General features: G+C 41.3%; 1 pseudogene; it reads left to right on the top strand.

Moving 5' to 3' along the window:
* The first annotated feature begins 13450 nt into the window (after window positions 1-13450).
* LOC110215359 (inositol polyphosphate 5-phosphatase OCRL pseudogene) lies at window positions 13451-17615 on the top strand (annotated as a pseudogene).
* Window positions 17616-18419: the final 804 nt, after the last annotated feature.

The following is an 18419-nucleotide window of genomic DNA, read 5'->3' as shown; positions in this document are numbered from 1 at the left end:
GTGCCATCACCCTCAGGGCCCTATCACTGTGGCTCCCCTCTTTCCTTCTTACCACATTCCTCCTGCAGGCAACTGTCTCTCCTAACATAATTGCACCCCTGGTCAGACTAACCTCTGAGCTGCTACCCCTACCTTGCCTATAGGTGTGATTTAGGCTCTCCTTAACAAGTGTCCCCATCCCCCATCAATCTCAACTGAATTTTTTCCATATGCAATAATTCCTCCTTATATTTCTGTGAAATTCCTAAGGAAATTATCTGAAATGATATCTTTACCTGACTCACTGATGATTCAACCAACTGATGAGGCTCTAGCACCATGACAGAAAGAAGCTTCCATCTCCCTCTGGTTATTCCTCATGACTCACACTTTCCTAAATTTCCTAAGTAGTACCAAAGGACATAGGTATAGGATTCAGGGCCACATTTGAAAGGTTCTGTGATATTGGGATTGGAAATGTTGCTGTGAACTGCCACTTTCTTTGCAGGCAACTGAGTGGATTAATATGGGTGGTTATAGAGAAGGAAGAGTTATTTGTAAGGAGGTGGGATGGAGGGAGGAGAGGAAGGAGTTGGTAGAAGGGGAAGCCTACTCCTGTGTGGTCGCACAGTAGGGACTGCCTAGAAACCAATGCAAAAAAAATTGCTATGTGGTCAACACAATTCTAAATAGCAAATATTTGTGAATATCTGGGTGACAATCATTTTTAGGATTCATTGGAATATTTGATAGAATGGACCCATAGCGTTATGGAGGGGAACAAGGGACACCTATTTTTTTTTAATTCCACCACCAAAAATATACAAGATTTCTGGATCACCTGTTATTTTGTTTGAACTATATCTCCTTTCCCCCTTGATCAATGCCAAGAAGTGAGTGCAGATTGTAGAGTAATAGTTAACATAACTATGGTTACTGTAGAGTAACCATAGTAACAAGGCACTTCAGTAATTATCCAGTATTGCTTTGTAATAATTGTAGTCTCTATGTGACTGGGCCACAGCTTTCCTTGCAATCATTTGGGAAAATAGACATTTTGTGAGTCAACACTGTTTGCCAAAAACCTGGCTGTCCAGGAGAATCTCTGCTTTAATACCTTCCCCTTCCTACTAGAGAAGGAAAAGGGGGTAGTCAGGGATAGTCTCTAATCACCAGGGGAAGAACAGGATCATCTGGCAGATGATCCAACATATACCAAGCGGTTTACCAAAAACCCTGCAACACACTCAGTATGGGACTGCCATTTATGGAATTCCACCAGTTGTGACATACTACATACTCTGTAATATCACTCATGAGATGGTTGCAGAGGAAGCAGAAAAGTGGCCCTTGTGAACCTACAGGTGTAGTCTGAAGAATAAGAAGCATGTTGATGATGGCTAGTCAAGCAGTAAGTACAGCAGCATAGAAATAATCAAGCAGTCAGTTGAGCATCAGCCTTGTAGAGAAATGCAAGCAAGTGATTCAGATGGGTATTCTGGGAGTTCAGAGAAGGAGGGAAATATCTGTAAAGGAATAAAAGGAAGAACCATGGTCAGTTGGGGATGAACTCCAGGTTTTGTCTGTTAATTCAGTTCAATTCAACAAATATTTCTGAAGAACCTACCATGTTTAAAGGCACTGTCTTAGGTACTATGGATATAAAGACAGAAATGAAATATCCCCTGCCCTCAAGGAGCCTACATTAGTGGGGGCAGGGGGAGAGTGGAGAGGGGTTATAATCCTTACCAGTATGTAGAAACCAAATGTATACAAAGTAACACACAGTGATTTCAAGAGGCTAGTAACTGGGGGGATTAAGAAAGTTTTCATGGAGGAGTTAACACTCTACCTGTGCTTGCTCTGAAGGTAGCTAGCAATTTTAAGGTGGGGGCGAGGAAGTAGTACACCCCAAATATGGAAGACCACTTAGACAAAAGCATTGAGCAAGGAGACAGAATGTGACATGTTGGGGAATAGCTATCTGGCTAGCTTGACAGGACTGGAGAGTGTATGAAGAACAATTTGAATTAAGATTGGAAAGGTATGGGAGAGCCAGGTGGCTCGCTGCTTTAAATGTCAAATTAAGGAGTTTGCATTTTATCCTAGAGGCAATAGGAAGCCACTGAATTTTTTTTTAATCTGAGAGAGAATGGAAAGGAGGGACATGGTAAAATTGGAATTTTAGAAAAATCAGTTTGTCTACAATGTGAAGGGGCGGGGGGTGGGGGGGGTGGACAAAGAAGAAACTGGAAGCCAGACGACTAATGAGGAGGTTATTTCAATGCACTAAATGAAAGGGAATAAAACCTGAATTAAGATAGAGGCTGTGCAAGTAGAGAACGGGACAGATGCAAGTGAGATGTTACTGAAATACTATTTGCGAGGTCTAGAAATTGATTGCTTGTAAGTATTGTGTGAGAGGGAAAAGTCAAGAATAACTACAAGGTTGCAAACCTAAGTGACTAGAAAAATTTAATCATTTATTCAAAAATTATTTAGTAAGCACCTGCAGTATGTCTTGCATAGGTACTGGGGACACAGAAACAAAAATTAAATACACACTGCTCACAAGGAACTTGCACTCTGTTAAGGAGGAAGCATGAACATCTACTAGAAAATACAAAATATAAACAAAGTAAACCCCAGGTAATTTCAGTGGGCGCTATCACCTAGAGAATCAGGAAAGACTTCCTCGAGCTGAAATTTGAAGGCAGCTAGGAATTCTAAGAAGTGGGCAGGAGGAGGAAATGAATCTCAAAGATGAGAGGTAGTATATGGAAAGGCACAGAGACAGAAGTGTACTGATAAATGGTCCAATTTTGGTGGTTCCATCATCAGAAATAGAGGAACTCAGAGAAGGGATAAGTTGGCAAGGAAATATAGTGATTCCTGTTTTCTCTATGTTGTTTGAAGTGCCTACAGGCTATCCAGATAAAGTTGCCCAACAGGCTATGAGGAAAGCAGACCTAGGGCTCAGGAGAGATGAGATAATTAAAGATTCTCTCTTAGAGCCAGTTATAAAGATTTGACAGCCATCTCCACAGAGATGATAATTGATCCTCTGGGAGCTGAGATCGCCAAAGGAAGAAGGTGAAGAGAGATGAGAAGAGGACATAGGACAAAACCTTGGAAGATACTCACAATGAGTAGCATAGGCTAGAAGAGAACAAAGGGAGAGCAATGTCATGGAAGCCCAAAGGAGAGAATGTCCAGGAGGAGGAAATGGTCAACAGTGCCCAGAGTGGCAGAAAGGTCAAACTAAATGGGAAACCTGAGAGCTTCCTATATCAATGAAATCACAAATCTGGACCCCATCTAGGGGTGTGCTAGAGCCAGCTCTAACCAGCTAACCTATTGTTAAATTTCCAATATGAGCATTTATACCTCAGAAATCAGTAAATACTACAAATCAAGGCTTAATTTATTGTTTTGTTAATTATCTTAAAGTGATGGGGAAAATGTTAATAGTGCAAACTAAAATTTAAAGTGGGTTGTATGAACTTTTTTTTTTCAGAAAGATGGTTGTTAGCTAGTAATGTGTCCCTGACTCAAATCACACCCATTAAAAAAATTAAAATAAAATTTTGGAACTTGGGCCCATGTTTCTAACAGAAATCCTCAAAGGAAGACTTTTAACGTTCTGAAAGCATAAGGAACCAGAGAAGTGGAGGGAGTATCAATAGAAAGAAGACCCATATGCATCTGTACTCTGTAACCTTGAAAACAAAATTTACGCCTATGCTCTTTCTGGCTTCATCACTGGATAGATGAGTGGTAGGTTACCGTGCTCAGGTATAAGACAGATTAAATCAGTGATCTCCAAAGTCCTTTCCAGCTCTGAGATTCTCTAAGTCAGAAACATAACTAACAGAGTAAATAGGATTTAACTCCAGGTCTCCAACTTGCGAAGGGGTGTTTCTTCTCTATGGCCACCAGTATCCCCAACCTTCCCTTGCTCTTCCAAAGCAACTGTACCCAGAAAGAAACTGTGCTCTAGGCTGTTATTGTACACCCTCCCTCATCCCCTAACACTGCCTGCAGGGATGAATGGAGCTGCAGCCCTCACAAGCAGTACCCACTCTTCCAAAAATTAGATTGTCTCCTGGGTCAGTGACATCACATCAGCCTTCCACAACTGAATTTTCTCCCAAATCCAGTAATTGTGCCTCTGCCACATGTGTATTGAAATTTAGCATTTCCTTCAATAATTTAAAAACATGATTGAGAGAAGGTGCCATCTATAGGTTTCACCAACCCCCCAAAAAGGGTCCATGACATAAAAAAATAAGAACTCCTGCTCTAAGGTAGAATCCTCAAGAGAAATAGAGAAATTGGGGGTTTTAAGGAAGACAACAATGAATTAAGTGTTGAAAATGTTAGCTACTACTGCTACATGTTATATATGAGGTATCAATGAGCCATTGGTAGGGGATGGGTGGAAATTCATCTGTTTTTTCACTTATTCAATAATTTATTAAGAGCCAGGCACATTAGGTGCTAAGGAAAAAAGACAAAAATGATACAGTCCCTGACCTCCAAGAACTTAAACTCTATTAGAAGAAAATTAAATGAACACAGATAAGCAAATTCAAAATAGAAAGTTATTTCTGTGAGAGGAGAGCAGTAGCAATTGGAAGGACCAGGTGAGGCTTTGTGTCAGAGGTGGAACTGGAGCCTCAAAGGAGGCTGGTGCTTCTCATCAATTAATCAGGCATTTGTTCAGAGCCTACTATGTGCCAGGCATCATCCTAGGCCCGGGGGGGGAGGAATAAGCACATTCCAGGCGTAGGAGACAGCCTGTGCAAAGAAAGGCACTGAGATAGGAGCCAGAATACGGTCCAGGGAACAGAGACTTCCTCATCTTAGGAAGATAGGCTGGAGTCAGATTGTAAAGGGCTTTAAATACCAGATTTAAATTCAGAACCACTGGAGCTTCTCCAGCAGAAGAGTCACATAGACAGAACTGGGCTTTAAGAATGACAATTTGGTAGCTGGCCGATAAATGGATTGGAAAAGAGTCTCTTGAGGCAGCTAGGTGGTGCAGTGGATAGAGCACCAGCCCTCAAGTCAGGAGGACCTGAGTTCAAATCCAGACACTTGACACTTACTAACTGTGTGACCCTGGGCAAGTCACTTAACCCCAGCTGCCTTGCAAAAGAAAAGAAAAGGAAAAAGGAAAAAAAAGGAAAGGAGTCTCTCAACTGGATGGATTCACGGAGACAAATTCAGAAGCTATCACAATAGAGGTACAGGTAGAGGTAAAGAGGACCTGAATTAGGGTAGTGCTCCATCCTTCCCAACTCCCATCCTCTAGGTCACTTAAGCTCACAACCTGGGTATCCTCCTTGACTCCTTCCTCTCTATCACCCTCATATCCAATCAGTTGTGAAGTCCCATCATTTCTACCTTTATAACATCTCGTGTATGCCCCCTTCTCTCCTCTGACAATACCTGATCTGGTCCTCACTACCTCACGTCTAGACTATTGCAATAGCCTGCTGGATGGTCTCCCCAAAGAGGGAGGGAATAAGCATTTATTAAGCTCCTACTATGTGCCAGACACTGGATTAAGCTCTTTACAAATATTATCTCATTTGATCCTTGTAACCACCCTGGAAGGTAGGTACTATTCTCATTTTATAGTTAAGGAAACTGAGGCAGACAGAGATTGAGTGCCTTGCCAAGAGTCACACAGCTAGTGTCTAAGGCCAGATTTGGATTCAGATCTTCCTGACTCCAACTCAGGCCATCTACTCAACCTCCTAGCTGCCTCTCTTCAAACTGAACTGTGAACTCCTAGAAAGGTTTATTGTTTTTTTTTTCCGATCTCAGTTTTCTCATACATAAAATGAGGAGGACTGGATTTGATGACTTCTAAAACCTCTTCCAATTCTATATGGATGATTTCGTAATACAACACCTTCGAGTTTTCTTCCAACACTGAGATTCTGTGATTCTCAAAAGCAGGTTTCACCTGGGCAAATTTTTCAGTTCCCATGAACACAATCATATTCATTCACACATCTGGCTTCTGTTGGCGAAAGGCAGAGGTCACAGCACCAGGAAGTTAGTCTTCCTAAGACAGTGCCGGGTAGGTTGGGGTTTCCAGATAATTGGAGCCAAAGAACTAGAAAATCACAAAAGGAAACGTTTTGCCTTCTAACTTCATCTAACAATCTTTGAGGATTGATGTTGGTAGAGAAAGAAAGGAATGAGGGAGGGAGGAAGGAAGGAAGGAAGGAAGGAAGGAAGGAAGGAAGGAAGGAAGGAAGGAAGGAAGGAAGGAAGGAAGGAAGGAAGGAAGGAAGGAAGGAAAGAAAAGGAAAAAAGAAAAAAAGAAAACCTCTTAAGGAAATTCCACAAATCCATGAGAAATGAGCCCCACTGATGGCCTCCTAAAACAGGTCTCACTCAATGCATTCTCTCTTGTTGTGAATAAAAGACCCTTTGAATGTTCTCTTTGGCTTTCTATATTTTCAAACCTTAGAGTTTAATGGAACCTTAGAGGTCAGTCATGTCCAACTCCTACTTGGAATCAGGAATCCCCTCTGTGAAATTGCTCATAGATACCATTTAGCAGCTAATAATAATATCCTCCAGTGACAGAGAACTTGTTACTTCCAGTGGCAGTATTTCATTATTGAGTACCTTTAATTGTTAGAAAGTCCTTCTTCCTGTTGAGCCATATGTAGACAGACCCATTCATTAAAAAGATTGCTTTAGCAGCTACATGAAGGTCAGCCTAGAGAAGAGAAAGACTGGAGGTAGGAAGATCAATTGGAAAGCTACTGTTGTCTTTATCCTCTAACTCTCTGCAACTCCCAAGCATTGCTTCTGGATTTGGCCCCCACTCCCACCCCGAAGCCAAGCAGATCAAGCCTTTTCCACAAGTGAGTCCTTCAGATCTTTAACAAGATCTACAATGTCCCCATCTAACTTCTCTTCTCCAAGAGAAACATTCCTAGCTTTTTTCAAAGAATCACCAGGTGACATTCCTTGTCATTCTCCTCTGAACATGATCCAGTATTGTCTGGGCCATTCCCGAAATGTAGTGCCCACATCTGGCCAGCGTTGCTTGTTGATGTTTGAAACCATGATGCAGAGGCGGCAGTAAGATGGAGGATGTTTTCATTGTGCCACACTAGCCAATGGGTGAAAAAAATCCTGGCACAAATGGCTGTCAGCCTGGCCACTTTGCCTGAATTTTTCTGTTTTGTTTCGTTTTTCCCCTTTGAGCTGTTGAAAGTCATCTGAAAAAATAGCTTTCACATGTTTAATTTTCAATTGTTCCCAAGGCACAGCTTGTTCCTAAAGAAGCAATTTCTGTAAATCTCCATTTGGGGAGAGATACCTGTGTTCCCAAGGCATCAGTAGCTAGCACTGATCTCATTTATTTTGGTTGAATGGCTTTAGACCAACTCCACTTTGTGGTGACACAGAAGTAAGAAAGTAAGGGGTCTCTTCCCGTTAGCTCAGAGTGGCTACTGCTAAAATATTTTGATGCACTTTGGGCAAGTGGGAATTTTTTTTAATCGGTGAGTCAAAGATAGTGTGTTTATCAAAACTGCCAACAACACAAATCTGGGAGTAAAAGTTAACTCCTTCGATGACAGAGTAAGACTCCAAGAAGATCTTGATGGTCTAGCCTAAATCTCATAAGATGAAACTCAAAAGGGATAAATATAAAGTCTCGTGTGGATTTTAAAAAATCAACTTTACAAGTATGAAAAAAAACTTATAGGGTTTTTGTTTGTTTGTTTATGGCCTGGAAACTAAAGATGCATCCACAGTATAATATAGCAGGTGAAAAAGCTAATGCAACTCTAGGCTGCACTGAGGGGGAAAAAAACCACCCAGAAATAGAGAAGTAAGAGTTCCACCATCCTCTGGTCTGGGAAGAGTACATCTAGAGTACAGAATTCAGTTCTAGCAGCCACAATCCATCTTACGTCCTGTTGCCAAAGTCTTTGCCCTAGGCAAAGACCAAGTCACTTCCCCACTCGATAAACTGTAGTGGCTCCCAATTGCCTCTAGAATAAAAGGGAAACTCCTCTGGTCAACTCTTAAAGCTCTTTACCATCTTGCTCCAACCCATCTTCCCAGACTCATTATATGTTGCTCTGTTTCCTGCATTCCAGTTGTATTCACCTTCTGTCTGTTCTTTCCCTATGACATTCCATCTTCCATTTCTATGCCTTTGCACTAATTGTCCCCATGCCTGGAATGCACTCCCTCTTCACCTGTGTCTCATAGAATCCCTCCCTTTCTTCAAGGTACAATTCAAGCTCCATCTAATCTACTTAAAGCTTTTCCTGTTCCCCCCTCCAAATGCTAGTGCCTTTCCTCCCTAACTACCTTGTATTTAATGACTTTGTTTTTATTTTTATTTATTCTCTTTATTCTGTATTTTTATACACTCACATATATATGTGCTTGTTGTCTCTCACTGTAAGAATGTAAGCTCCTTGTAAGCTGTATTTGCAACCATAGTTCCTAACATGCCTGACATAGAGAAACCAGGCTCTTGATAAACATTTATTGGTTGTTCAATAAGCTGTCAAGAATTCAAAGGTGGGCAGCCAGGATGGAGAAGTCAAGTCAAGTCAACCAGCATTTATTGTGTTTACAATGTGCCAGGCACTGTGCTAAGCCCTACAAATACAAAGAAAGGCTTTGAGCCCATGACATATCAGGAAAGACTAAATGAGGCAGTGTTTTAGGTGGACAAAATGACAATGGACATATATATGAAGGACGAGGATGGTGCCCTATATGTCTGGAGGAAAGTGCTACCAATTTGAGCTACCTCCTTGATAACCAGCAACAAGCCTTTGGAGCTAGTGTGCAGAGACTTCTTGTCTCTGGAAAGAGATAAGAACCTAAGCAACATCTTAGTGATGACAAACCATGTCACCCACACCCACAAGCCTAACCAACTGGGAAGCAGAAGGACCAAGGTATTGTGGGAGAAATATTTTCAATGAACGGTTTCCCTGCTACAATTCAATCCAATCAGAGTTCAGATGTGGATAGCAAGCTACTCAAAGAATAAGGCAACCTAGGACTGCATCTTATCATTCTCCAAGAGGCCCATAGACAGAACATTTTAATCGTATCTGGCTAACTATGCCATGGAATCCTGAGGCTTGAGCAGAAGACTCAGTGGAATTAGGCTTTGCTCTAGACTAGTTATTGTATGTGTGAGAAGCATGGCTGCTTTAGAGTCAGTGAAGATGAGAATGATATAGACTCATGATCGAATGGGCAAACAACAAACATTGAGTAAGAACCTTCTACTATATGTACCAGGCACTGTGCTCGGGCTGAAGATACAAAGAAAAAATGAAATCATCCCTGAACTTAAGCCTATCCTATGCACTGTACTATATTGCCTCTTACATGATATGTATAGAGAAAGTATATGTATTTGTATGTATATGTATATATTTATATTTATATAAGAATATGTATAAATATATTTAAATATAAGTTATCCCTTTCATACGGTGGGTGTTAGGGGCACGGCACTCCCGCAATCTGGAAAAATCTGCATAAAATTTTTTGGCCCTCCCTTCATACCAGAGAAGTCTGAATTTTTTCTTTTTCTTTTATGAGATGTTTACAGTACCTTATTATAAAGTTTTGGTTAAGTATTTGGTCATAGGCTATATGTAAGTCAATGTTAATTAAAAATATTTTTTCTGTGTCATCTGCTGGCCTTCGAATGTCATCTATAGCTTCCACAAAACTCCCAAAAAATTCTCATTTAATTTCTTGTGCCAATCCGAGATATATCAAAACCGCAATAGGGAAAATCATGATGTGGAAGGAATAACTATATACATATATACAAACTCACTTAAATCTCTAATTTTGTGAGTACAAACTAGATTGCTATAATTAATGGGACAGGGAGAACAATGAAAAAATATCTGTTAAACATCCATGTAAGCATAATTTCTGACTTACATGTTAAAACTCAACCCTATAAGGCAGTATGGTTCAGGCCAAATCCCTAACTTGCCTAAATTAACCAGATAAGCACATTAATTTTTCACTTCATTTCAAGTCATAGTCAAAGAACATAAGCTAAGAGATATTTGGTTTGACCTGAATTATTTTAACTCAACCTTGGACACATGATATTTTTAATGGATTAAAAGCAGAGTGGAACATTATTATGAGAAAAGAGAAAATGAAAAGTAATTCAGTTGGTCTCAAAAAACAAAACAAAACAAAACACCAGGAGCTGGGAAAGGAATCTGGAATTACAACTTTTCCTCAGGTGAGGGGAGGTTAACTCAAGAAAAACACAGCAAAGTGTAGCCATCATTTTTAATCAATTTTATAAAAGATTCTGCAGGGTAGATGCTTGGAGGTCTTCCAAATAATTCGGTAAGAGCAGGTCCTCATATCAAAAATAGCTACGCAAGAGTCCGAGTCATATCCCTTGGGCACAGAGAAGCTGTCAGTGACAGAAAAGAAAGAAGTGAGTCAGTTTACTGCCAATATTCCCCACCATGTAGTCAATGGGATCATAAGGGATAGCAAACATTTTATTATTATTGATCCTATTACTGAGCACCTCCACTAAAGCCCTACTCTAATGCTTCATGATGGTGCAGAAATGGTCCTGGGGTTTCAAAGTCTATGCCATCAGAATATAAATTCTTCAGGTCCTATGCCAAGCTGGAAAGGCTTCAAGTAGGAACCAAGCAATGGACTGTATGTTTTTCAGCTACCATCCAGCCCAGATAAATCTGAGAGGCAGAGGGACTCACTTTCAAGTTGGTTACAGGGTAATGAATTATGTCAACCAAAGTCTCTCGTAAAGATTGTCAACTACAGCATAAAGAGACTGTGATTGATGGAAAGAATGGCCCCACCTATGTTATCAAAGGCCTCTTAAGTAATGAACATTGGGAGACAACAGAGTATACTAGACTCAGATTCTTGTTCAGGCTCGGTTACTATTAACTTTGTTTGCCACCATGCTTCAGCTCCCTTCTCCCTTCACCCCTACAGCCCCCCTTCTTCCACTGGGGAGTTCTTCTCAAAAACACCATTTGGAGGGAGGGCCCAGACCAGCCATCCTTCATTCTTTGGACTTAATTACTACCCTCAGTCCCACTTTTCAGCCCCCATCTATCCATTCATTGTCTTTCCCCATTAGAATTTAAGCTCCTTGAGGTCAGGGGTTATCTTTCTTTTTCCTTATATTTATATTCCCAGTACTTAGCACAATGTCTAGCATATAGTAAGCATGTAAATGCTTGCCATGATTTGACTTGACTTTGAGCCAATCATTTTCATGTCCTAAACCTCTATTTTTTTATTAATGTAACAGGGCACTGGCCAATGAGAGCCCATTCCTTAGGAGCATGAAGATATTCTCTGCCTGATGCAATCCTCCCATGGTGGCTGGGTGAGCCCACATTGGAAGTTTACGGTAAGTAGAATGGAGGTGCCTAGCTCTCTGCTTCAGATCATATGGAGATTTCTGTGCCTGCTTCCTCCCTCCTTACTAGGCAATGAAGAGGAGCCTTTTGTTTGACAGCTAAGTGCAACTTAGCCTAGGATGGCATTAGCATTGAACTTACAATGCACCAAAAAAAAAGCCATTCTTCTTAAGATGAATGCCTAGCCATGCCACAGTTAGATATAAGATAGGTAACAGAGCCAGAAACTGTCTCAGAAGAACAAATGGGTGGTGAGGGCAGGTCCAGAGCAGGGGAAGCTGTACTATTCTCACAGGCATCTCTATGGGGATATTGGCAAGTGGAGGCCCCACAAGCGTGCACATAATACCTGACACTGCGCTGGACAGAAGAAAACCTAAAGTCCTGGGTGACAGTGTGTAGATTTATTTTAAGCCCTATAGATCATCGCTCAGGACAAAAGTTCATTTTTTTCTAATTCAAGTATAATTTCATTTTTCTGCCTACTAAATTTCAACTTATTTAATTTAGTTCAGTGTTACAACCTTTCAGTCTTTTTTTTCAATCCTGGCTGTGATTCTCCATGGGTTGGATAACTGAGCTACCTTTTTATCATCTGATAATCTAATAAGCAGCCTTTGTGTAAATCATTGATTGCACAGGACTGATCCCTGGGGCACTCCCCTGGAGAACTTTCCAAGCTGATACGTTAAACAGTCAACAAACATTTACTAAGGGTTTTTCTATGTGCCAAGGATTGTGCTGTACACTGAGGATACAAAAAAACAAAAAAATGTGAAAATTCCCTGCTCTCAGTGAGTGCACATGCTAATGAAATATATAGCCATTCATTATTATTCTTTGGGTCAAACCATTTAACTGGTTCTGAATTCATCTATGTACTAGCCTATACCTCTCCATCTTGTCTAGCATGAGACACTTTGCTAAAAAATCTAGGTAGGTTATATTGCTTTAATCATTCATAGATTTAGAAATGGAAGGGACCAGAGGCCATCTAGTCTAATTCCCTCATTTTACAGCCAAGAAACAGAGGCCCAGACCAAATGACTTGCCCGAGGTCACACAGATGGTAAGCAGGACCTTAACTGAGGTCTTCAGTCCCCTGATTTACAGTTTAGTAAAGCTGTCAAAAAAAGAAAATAAGATTAGTCTGGTATATTTATTACAAAAAAAACCAGTCATGCTGGTGCTTTTATGATCACTGCTTTCTCTTTGTTATTCACTGACAAAAGAGATTGATTTCTTTCCCACTACCCTTTTTCTTCAATTGGGAGATTACAGATTATTAAAAAAAAAAAAAATTGGGACAGCTAGGTGGCAGCAGTGGATAGAGCTCCGGCCTTGGAGCCAGGAGGACCTGAGTTCAAATTCGACTCAGACACTTGACACTTACTAGCTGTGTGACCCTGGCCAAGTCACTTAACCCCAATTGCCTCACTAAAAAAAAAAAAAAAGATTTAAAAAAAAGTCCAAAACGAATCTTCAGTCTCTAATCACTAAAACAGCCAATGATTCCCGAGGACCATTGAGGAACTATACCACCCACTAATGAACTAATATGTAGAATGAGACACTTGAGTTTTTGGACATGACCAATATGGAGAATTTGTTTTCCTTGACCACACAAAACAAGGGTTTGTTAGTCTTTCTTTTTCTTTTTTTTTTCTTTTCAACTTAAGATAAGAAAGAGAAAAATATTAATCCTTGTTAACTGAAAATTAAATTAATATTAAATTTAAAAAACCAATCCTCCACCAATCCAAGGCTGTCCCCACGCCACAACACAAGCCCAGCCAGGAGAGGGCCTCCTGCAACATGCGGTCAATCGAGCCAGGTGCTCGCCGGGAAGTGAAGGCAGTCCCGGAACGCAAGGCCTGCTGGGAGATGTAGTCCATCCTCGGAAGCAGGGCTCAGAAGCGGGAGAGCACAGACACGTTCGGCCCCGCCTCCTGAGCCCCTGAAGACTCGCGGGAGTGAGAGCTCGGGCGTGTGCCGAGAAGAGTGCCGAGGTGCGGTTGGAAGTTGACGCTGGTCAGTTGGTCAAGCCCGCCCACGTGACCCGGGAAGTCACCAGCTCTCCAGATGGAACCGCCCACAACTGAGGAAGACAACCAGCACTGCCCGAAGGTGGAGGGCCCTTTTGAAATCCCTGATGAGCTTCTTGACTGGCTTCCTTAGGAGATCCTTGCCCCGCAGGAAGGGATATTTGGCTTTGGAAATCACCTTACAGCCATGAGTTTGGAGAAGAAAAGAAGCGTGCCGTATCGCCAGATGAAGACTCGTGATGAATCCCCATCCGCAGCCCGTCCAGTGAGAAGAATGCGCCCATGTGAAAAAGGAAATGAAAGCAAAGAACCTTCCAAAGTGACCAGCACCGCGAGGAAGCTCTTCGGGCGCACCGTCCAGCCCAGAATGCGGCAGGAGCTCATCAGGCTTATTGCAGCAAAGAGAGAAAAGGAATATGTCAATTTTCATAAGTTTAGATTCTTTGTCGGAACGTGGAATGTGAATGGCCAGTCCCCAGACAGTGGGTTAGAACTGTGGCTGAATTGTGATAGAGACCCTCCAGACATTTACTGCCTTGGCTTCCAAGAGCTGGATTTGAGCATGGAGGCATTCTTCTACTTGGAATCCACCAAAGAGCATGAGTGGCTGGCATCCGTGAAACAAGCCTTGCATTTCAAGTCTAAGTATAAGAAAGTACAGCTAGTCCGCCTGGTTGGAATGATGCTACTGATATTTGCCAGAAGAGAGCATTGCATGTATATCCAGGATGTTGCCACAGACACCGTGGGAACTGGACTCATGGGGAAAATGGGGAATAAAGGAGCTGTTGCTGTGAGATTTATGTTCCACAACACTACGTTTTGCATCGTCAATTCCCACCTGGCTGCCCAGGTGGAGGATGTTGAAGGTAGGAATCAGGATTATAAGGACATCTGTGCCCGAATGAGTTTCCTTGTCCCAAATCAGGGTCACCTGAATATCATGAAACATGATATTGTCATTTGGTTGGGAGATTTAAACTACAGGCTTTACATATATAATGCCAAAGAAGTGAAAAGGCTTATTAGTAGGAATGACCTTCAGAAGCTCTTAAAGCTAGACCAGCTAAATATTCAGCGTGCAAACAAGAAAGCTTTTGCTGACTTTACAGAAGGAGAAATTAGGTTTATCCCCACATACAAATTTGACAGCAAAACAGATGGGTGGGATTCCAGTGGGAAGTGCCGTGTTCCAGCATGGTGTGACCGAATACTTTGGAGAGGGGCAAACATTACTCAGCTCCGCTACCAGAGTCATATGGGGCTGAAAATCAGTGACCACAAACCTGTCAGTTCTCTGTTCCTCATTGGAGTGAAGGTTGTAGATGACAGGAAATACCAAAAGGTATTTGAAGACAATGTTCAACTCATGGACAGAATGGAAAATCACTTACTCCCTTCAATAACACTCAGCAAGAGAGAATTTGTGTTTGAAAATGTGAAATTTCGGCAACTGCAAAAGCAGAAATTCCAGATCACCAACAGTGGTCAGGTTCCCTGTCATTTTTCCTTCATCTCTAAGCTTGGTGTTAGGCAGTACTGCAAACCATGGCTTCAAGCTAAGCCCCGGGAGGGCTACTTGGAGCCAAAGAAGTCATTAGATATTTCCTTGAGTGTGTATGTTAACAAAGATTCTGTGCCAGTCCTGAATTCAGGGGAAGATAGTATTAAAGACATTCTTATCCTTCACTTGGATCAAAGCAAAGATTACTTCTTAACTATCAGTGGCACTTATCTCCATAGTTGTTGTGGCACACCCTTGGAAACTTTGTGCCAAATGAGAAGACCAATCAGAGAAGTTCCTGTTTCTAAACTCATAGACTTGGAGGTGACTCCTTTGGAGGACAGTATCAGTGAAAAACCCCTTCAAATTCCCAAGGAACTCTGGCTCTTAGTGGACCACTTATATAAGCATGCCTGTGACCAGAAGGATTTGTTCCAGAGGCCTGGATCACAAAAAGAAGTTCGGCAAATTATTGATTCCTTGGACACTAGCATTCTTAAGACAGTACCTGGCAGTAATCACTCAGTAGCTGAAACACTTCTCATCTTCCTGGAAGCTCTGCCAGAGCCTGTTATCTGTTATGAACTATATCAACGATGTCTTGACTGTTCACATGATTTCAGCCTCTGCCAACAGGTAATTTCACACCTTCCACAGTGCCACAGAAACGTTTTCTGGTACCTTATAGCTTTCCTTCAAGAACTCTTAAAGCACTCTGAAACTAACAACATTAATGCCAATATGCTTGCTAATCTTTTCTCAAGTCCTCTACTGCGGCCTCCACCCAATCTAAAGGCAAGACAGACTCAGAATAATCACCAACGTGCTGTCCAGTTTCTCTTGGGCTTCTTGCTTGGAGGTGATAAACACTAACTCTTCCTCACTTTGCCATACTCACCTCCAAATTCCAGGACAAAGGAATCTCAGGCTGTGAATGTTCAGAACTGATTTGAGAGCATTCCTCTTTGTCTCCAAAAGGATCTACACTCCAGCTTTTTGGCTGTTAGCTTTTGAGAATCTATACCTTAAAAGTACATTAGGGAAAGTGAGTCTTCTAGAAATCCCTTGATACACAACATACTAACAACATATCCTGTACATCAGAGGACTTAAGACTCATCATGTTGCCAAGCCAAAGAATCCCATGTTTTGATGTTTTGTGCTTTATCTTTGTGGGGCAAAGAGATCTGTATTCACAGTCCAAAAAAAAAAAGTCCAAGATGAATTCCAGCCCTGGAGTGAAGGTAGCATACAGAGTCATTCTTGGCGCAGAAGTTCCTCCTTATGGATGCTGTGCTTTTATTAATGTAGCTTAAGGTAGTCTTGGTCCTTTTGGGCCACGGTGCCACACTGTTGATTGATACTGAGCTTGCAGTTCACTAAGAGCCCCAGACCTTTTTCATACAAACTGTTGCCTATATCTCTTATCTATCCAGAATCCATACAGCTAGAAAAACCAAATAACCAAAATCACTTTCGACATCCCACTGTCTTGAGGGAAACAAATGTCTGGTGAGCTGATATGAAGGATTTCCAGTATATGTCATAGGGTTAGTACAAATTTAGTAGTTTCTTCCATCATCTACATGACAACAGAAAACTTAAGGGGGACAAAGCCTAGCATATAATAGATGCATAATAAATGTTTGTTCAATTAAATGATCATTGTCTTCAAATATTGAAGGACTGCCAAGTGTAAAGAGACATAGATTTAGTCTTGGATAGAAAATCTGGATCAATGAATGGAGTGTTATAGGCAGGTAGATTTCAGCTCAGTATAAGAAAGAAATCCTATTAGAGCTGTCCAAAAATAAGCTAGGTCATCTTGTAAGATAACAAACTCTCCATCACTTAGAGGTGTTCAAGCAAGGGCTGGATAGCCATTTGTCAGAAATGTTACAGAAATGTTACAACTCAATTATGAGTTGGACTGACCGATCTCTAAAGTCCTTTCCACCTCTAGGCTTCTAAGTTTCTGTGGTTCTGGGACAATATGTACCATGAGACCCTGAGGCTCTCAGTGATTCTGAAATGTAAGCACAAGCAGACAAAAATATGTTTTCAACCAAAACCCTCGCTACCTCTTCCCCAGGGTCAAATCAGTAGTAGAATGACAACTAGAGGACGTATTACTGATTTCTAGGCTTATATTTCATGTTTGTTTATTTGTTCCCACTTATATCACATCACTGCTCCTATAATTCCCCCACCTTGCCTATCTCACTCCAGGGAGAAGCTTTCTAAAGCATCATTACCTGGCCCTATGTTGGTAAGTGCTATTGTAGATCCTAGATTGGTCCTTTAGAATGTTGCCAAGTGTTTGAGAAGATGCAGAACTTGCATGGAGCAGAACTGAAGTGCCCTCGTGCTGCAGTGGCATCCATAGCAATCACTGCTCCTCTATGTGGCTCCAAAATTATACAACATTACATCCTTAACACAGCCTAAGGGTACCAAGTTTCCAAGTCATTGTTAGTTTTCTTAAAATGGCTTGCCCCTTTCTTACCAAGTGTTCTGAAAGATCATTTGAATGAAATGTCATTTCTGGTAGAAGTGCCATCCATTTGAATGAAATGTCACTTCTGGTAGAACCCCAACAAGATCATGGACAATGTCCAGGTTGTATATGATAGGAAATGGTTATACCCATTTAGGGTGGGATGGGCAGGGGAGGGGAGGTTGGTACTGAGTCTGCTTTGAATATATGTATATTTGGAGGTTGGGGAGGGGTGTTAATCTAAAGTTAGCTGAACTGGCATCATTTTAAATTCCCTCAGTCTCTGAGACTAACCTAATCAGCTATGTGACTTTAAGTAAATCGTCTCACCTGAAGTCTCAGCCTTTGTTTCCTCATCTCCAAAATGAGAAGACTGAACTAAATATTAATCCAGAATAGAAGTCCTATGCTTTCCAAGGGTGTTGCAGAGTAAGGTCCAACACAGAATCATAGAAACTAGTATGAACTACATATATTCACAGATCTCATGTAAAGAGCTTCATAAGTATCGTGGCATGGTAACACAGGAAATGACACCAATGTAACAGCTGACATTTGCTTAAAGCTAAGAGACCCACAAAAGTCTTCTTCAGATACCTGCCTCATCAGGGAGAGAAGTGATCTTCCTGGAAAGGAAAGACATTGGCTTGATTGCTACTATGTCTTAGAGAACTTTAGTTAATAAGACCAAAATAATACCAGCAGTCACCTCAGCCAGCAAACATTTGATGTCTTTGCCAAACAGAAAGGACAGCCAAGAACAACACCAATATAATCACATTTGCAAAACATTACAAAAGGAGGAAGATAAAAGCTGGAGCAAGGAAGAAGAAAACAAGTCACCTCAGAAATCAGAAAAGAAAAAAAAAACAATGGAAGGTAAAAGCAAGACTACAGAAAGCTTGAAACCCACCTATGGCAGCTCATCCTGA

This window comes from Phascolarctos cinereus, unplaced genomic scaffold (assembly GCF_003287225.1).
Source record: "Phascolarctos cinereus isolate Bilbo 61053 unplaced genomic scaffold, phaCin_HiC Scaffold_3;HRSCAF=262, whole genome shotgun sequence".
Classification (NCBI taxonomy): domain Eukaryota; kingdom Metazoa; phylum Chordata; class Mammalia; order Diprotodontia; family Phascolarctidae; genus Phascolarctos; species Phascolarctos cinereus.
The sequence above is the reverse complement of the archived record's forward strand: the minus strand, read 5'-3'. Positions and strand labels throughout refer to the sequence as shown.